At 51.4% G+C, this 5,721-nt stretch overlaps 1 protein-coding gene across 1 annotated transcript in view; it reads right to left on the reverse strand.

The window, feature by feature from the left end:
* LOC119102753 (uncharacterized) overlaps positions 1 to 5,721 on the reverse strand; it is a gene marked incomplete at its 3' end in the record, with an annotated part of 39,896 nt that overhangs the window by 29,998 nt on the left and 4,177 nt on the right. The gene's annotated exons all lie outside the window — the stretch shown is intronic.

Consider the following 5,721-nt stretch of genomic DNA (forward strand, 5'->3'; position numbering starts at 1 on the left):
ATCAACATCACAAGCAGAGCTTACACGTCGAGTACTGTCGACATAACCAAAACTTGCTCGTATCATAACGTTATGTAACAAGCACCTCCTAACATGTTGGAAGTCGATAACTCAGCATAAGCACAGCATTTGTCATTTCTGTTTCCTTCTCCTCTGCCTATTGAACGGCAACGTGGGGACAAAGGGAAGCCCGATTTGGCCGATAAACCTGGTGCATATGCACATAAGGAGTGCTGAATTAGGAGCACCGCATGCTCTTCGGAGGAATTTGTTTTCCGCTGGCATGCTTCGCTTTACTATGATTAGGCATGACATTTTGCGAAGGCTGGCTGTCAAGTCGAGAAAGTCCAGCTGCAAACTGGGTGGGGGTGGGGAGGGAGGGATCGACCGGGGGAGGCGGCCTTCCAGCTGAGAGCATCATACGCTCCTGCATCGGAGCGATTACGTCCCTAGTGGTCTGCTCACTTTGATGCATTGCACCGCACGTTCCACACGTTCTTGTTTTCGAGTGTAAGTCCCTATTTGCCTCAACCTCTCATTTTGAGCAGCCAACGATTTTATCGCGGATAAGAACCTCAGCATCGATCGTTAACTCCAAAGTGTGTATATGCCTGAAGCTAGGTATGTGTCATAGCTTCCGGCACATGATCTCTTCTCGCTCCGTCTTTGTGCTCAGTGCTTTTAAGCGCCTTCCCACGATTCCGGTGCTCTGATGTGCGCAGTGTGCCGTCGAATATGAAATTTTACCTGCCGCTTGGTCGCCTGAAGAGTAGTAGCTGCACGTGCTCATCTTGGTCAGTTTGGGCATGATCGCCTGTGTGAAGCGTTGACCTTGCAGGCGCCATGTCTGCCGAGGTGGCCGCTCGATGACAGGCGGGTCTAAGTAAATCCTTGTTTTTAACTTACGATCACACGCAATCCGGATTCCAAGAAAAGACTGGTGAACGGAATTTGCACATATCTTAAGCACTTTCCCGCGGCTAGGTAAACTGATGTAAATTTGGTTCGAGCGATCGTGTTTTGTGTTGCTCCTAACGTCATCATCTCAGCAGTAAGCAGCACAAGCCTTAACTGAGCGCTTTTCCATTTCCTGACTCGATGCAGGCCAACTCGCTTCCCTTTTGGTATTATTCTTCGCAGTGTCACAGGTACAAAACCAGGTCACCTATCATAGAAAATGCTCCGAGCCAAACCACAGCTTGCCATTACGTTACATAGATGTCGCTACCACCGGCCGAGTGCTATGGTTCTATCGTCCCGCGCAGTCACTGGTCGCCCGCCGGATGCGTTCGATTGGTCCGTACGGCAGCGTCATGGCCAAGGCCATAGAACAGATCATGGCATTAGTTCTATGGCAAAAGCTCCCACGGACAGGAGTGCAACGACATCACTTATACGCGACATTACTCCTACTACAGCAAATTATGCAGACTTTACCTTCAAGCATTATAGCTTCTTCTGCAAAGACGCCCGCACACAACATGAGAACTACACGACAAAATGTATGCTTCAAAAACTGATACGCGTCATTACGTCTGCTGCAAAGACTGATATAGTATTTACTCGTACGCGGCGTTAGTTTTGTTGCAATATCTCATGCACGACATGAATGTTATTCGACAAAACTTATTACTGTAAAAACCTTTACTCGTCTTTACTTATACAGAAAAGACAAGTAGTCTATAATTATACAGATCACTTCTACTGCAAAAACCCATATACAAAAAATTACTACTCGACAAAAGTTATACGGAAAAAAGCATATACCAGTCATCACCTCTGCAGCAAAAACTTTACCAAGGTCATTACTGTGGCACTAATGGTGCGTATAAGTCTTCGCAGCAAAAGTATTGCCGTGTATAAACAGTTGCTGTACAAATTTTCAAAGTGGATGCCATGACGGGGGTAAAAGTTGCCACATATATATATACATCAAAATAACACTTTATACATTTTTAAGTACAATTTTGTCGTGTAGCACTACTGTTGCGTACACGTCTTTACTGTTGAAGTAAACCCATGGATAAGTAATAATTATACGTAGTGCAGTAGAAGTAATGACGAGTATACATTTTTGAAGCACAAGTTTTGTCGTGTACCACTAATATCACGCATAACTTTTTGCGGTAGAAATAATTTCCCGCATAACTAATGACTGTATAAGTGCTTGCGGTAGAAGTAATAACGAGCATAAGATTTGCGGCATATCTTTTGTCGCGTAGCACTAATGCCCTGTATCAGTATTGGCAGTACAAATAATGGCGTAGCACTCAGTGTCTGCAGAGCTTTTTTGTTACAGCACTGGTGTGGTGTAAACCCGTATGTTATAAGATCCACATGGCGTCATGAAATTTGGCGCCGTCTAGCTTGTTTTGGCTTTTTGATGAAAGCCGAACGGCATACATTTTAAAGGATTTCACGCAGAATTTACGTGTGCCGCGCAGAAACCTTTGAGGATGCTGGGTCGCTCTGAGACAACTGTGATACAGAAGCTTCAAATGATGAGATGCGAAAAAAACGGAATGTGGTATGAAGCGTGATAAGAACGCATCGTGGAAGCCAATGATTCAGTATTTCAACTTATGGCCGTGTTTGATCCGTCATCAGCATGTTTGTCAGCAACAATCACAACCCGGTATTCGCCCCACATCACATCACGTTATCACAAGGTCACGAGGTCTGTGACGTCACGCACCGGCTGACGATAATGCCAAAACATTTTGTCAGCCGGTCTGCATGGAGAGAAAGCGCGACCAAATTAAGAAATCACTCTGAAAAAGAAGCGGGAGTTTAATTTTGGTAGCTCTTGCATTGTCGAGTACGTTAGGTGGGGTCGGGGCACTTCTCTAGTTTGGGGGAAGTGCCTCGTAAGAGAGATAAGGAGAGAACTGAACTGCCAAGAGTAGCCGTAAAAAGGTGAGTGACAGTGATCGATGTGGTGTGTGGTTGCGTTCCCCAGTAAATTAATAGCGTTATAAGAAGGCACTTATAACAAGAGGGGAAAATGAAATAAGTTGGAAATGGGAAGAGGCACTCAACATACGGGTGGGATAGATGATATTAATACCGGAACAGAATCCACACTTCCAAACATCACTTTACAGGCGGTGCGTCATAGTCGGCAGTATACCAGAGTTTATGTGTGGTCTGAAGTAAAAGGTGAAGGGAGATGGAAAAGCAAAATTAACAAACTTGCCCCTCAACCCATACATCGAACGCCCCGTCAGCACGCATGACGTCACGCATTCCAGCTGACAAACGTGATGACGACAGAACGAACGCAGCCTATGACATGCTTTAAAACATACTCGAGCGTTTCTCTTGCAAACAAACTAACGGCATGAAATACGTCTCCAAACGACGAGCATCCTAGAATACTGCCGCGGGGTATACGCCAATGGAACGACACCGAAGACATACCAGCTGACATATGACGTATCACCTGATCTCACGTAAATTCTGTACCATCCTGCACTTATCGAAGGCCACCTGAGTCTCCGCGCTCCTAACCGGGTGGAAACGCGGAGGTGCATCCCCTGATGTCTGTTGGCGGCTCCAAACGTTGGCGTGTGTTGCTCGTGTGAGATCAAGTCGAGGAAGCTCGCCTGATACATACCTCTGGCCAGATCAGGAGCCGACTGAAGTCAGTGCTAACGAAACGCACTCTATTTCACTGGAACCTGTGTCTACGTAGGGACACTCCAGAAACTGCAAAACACGCTCAGTCTCTGCCGAACCTTGCCAACCGAGACACACTCAGTCTCCCAAGCCCGCCATCCATCAAGACGCGCTACATCTCCGGAGCCCCTGTGTCCGCCGCGACACGCTCCCTCTTCCCGGAGCTTCTGTCCACCGCGACACGCTCCGTCTCCGGAGCCCCAGTCCACCGCGACACGCTTCGTCCCCGGAGTCCCTGTCCACCGCGACACGCTCCGTCCCCGGAGCTCCTGTCCACCGCGACACGCTCCATCTCTTCAGAGCCGCTGTCCGCCGAGCCATGCTCCGTTGCCAATGTGGGGCCAGCAGTGAAGGTCGCAGGCCGAGCCGGATGTGTGCCGTCGCCGCCTGCTGAACCCCTCTCCGTCGGATGTCAAGGTGACGCGACAAAGAGGTGCGACGCTGGCCGGCTGACCCGTGACGTCACAGGAGCCCAGTGGCCACCGGACGCGTCGTCTTTTCAACGGGCGGCTACGCTCCGTTGCCGGGCGGCGTTGCGAAAACGGCGACAACGGCCGGACGCGTCTGTGGTGTGGCTGGCCCGGGGCGTCCGGTGCCGGGGTGGACGCCGAGGCGGCTGCAGTGGTGCTTGGCTGGCCGCCGCGGAAGGACGTCTTGTGGTAGTCTGTCCTGTGCTGCTGGTGGTGGGTGAGAGTGAGGGGAGACGGGTGCTGACCACATCCGGCCACACGCCACGTGGAAGCCGATCTGGACTGTGCTGTGCTTGGGCTGTACTTCGGAGTGAAGTCTGCGTTGCAGTGCATTTGTGAGTGTTACTCCGATCAGAAATTTGGAAAGGGGAGGCCGGCTTAAGATCTTGCTGAAAATAAGCATGGCAATGACAGGCGGTAAAAGCATAGTCACGAATGAACATAGCTGAGGAGAAACATAGTTATGAGCCTTGATCGTCTTCATCACACGTTGATCCTTTGTCATTATGTTCACAAACATAAACACGATATAGCCTAGACCATCATAGCAATGATGCGTTCAGGACGTGATAATCATACAAAGTTACAACTGGAAAGGGAAAACCAATGCGTCAAACACCAATCGAGGAATAGCTAATCTGAACACCACAGTCGACCTGCTCCCAAATACACATCCCGCGAAAGAGGAGCCACAATTGGTGGCATCGATGTCATCCATCCACATAAGGCCAGGAAGTGTCCCCTGCGCACCGCATGCGTCCCTCGGCCCGTTGCAGCCAGCAGCGAGGCAGCCGACCTGCGCCGCGAAGACTGAGACCGGTCGTCCCCTGCCCTGCCGCAGACTGACTCTGACCGGTCGTCCCCTGCCCTGCCGCAGACTGACTCTGACCGGTCGTCCCCTGCCCTGCCGCAGACTGACTCTGACCGGTCGTCCTCTGTCCTACCGCATACTGACTCTGGCCGGTCGTCCTCTGTCCTACCGCAGACTGACTCTGGCAGGTCATCCTCTGTCCTACCGCATACTGACTCTGACCGGTCATCCTCTGTCCTAGCACAGACTGACTCTGACCGGTCGTCCTCTGCCCTGCCGTATACTGACTCTGACCGGTCATCCTCTGTCCTACCGCATACTGACTGACCGGTCGTCGTCTGTCCTACCGCAGACTGACTCTGACCGGTCGTCCCTTCCCTGCCGCATACTGACTCTGGCCGGTCGTCCTCTGTCCTACCGCATACTGACTGACCGGTCGTCCTCTGTCCTACCGCAGACTGACTCTGACCGGTCGTACTCTGTCCTACCGCATACTGACTCTGACCGGTCGTCCTCTGTCCTACCGCAGACTGACTGACCAGCCGTCTCTGTCCTGTCGCAGACTGACGCTGCTGCTCGTGCCGACGATGCGGTGGCGCTGGCGCTCCCCGGCCGCGCTGCTGCTGCTCGCCTGCTGGCTGGCTGTGGCCTCGCGGGCCGACCTCGGCAGCCTCAACAGCAGGCTGGAGAACCTGCTGAAGAAGCAGCGACAGATCGAGGACGCCGTCAGCCGGGGCCGCACGGTCGGACGCGGCCTAAACT

The sequence above is a fragment of the Pollicipes pollicipes genome, unplaced genomic scaffold (assembly GCF_011947565.3).
Source record: "Pollicipes pollicipes isolate AB1234 unplaced genomic scaffold, Ppol_2.1 Scaffold_5724;HRSCAF=6776_pilon_pilon_pilon, whole genome shotgun sequence".
Classification (NCBI taxonomy): Eukaryota; Metazoa; Arthropoda; class Thecostraca; order Pollicipedomorpha; family Pollicipedidae; genus Pollicipes; species Pollicipes pollicipes.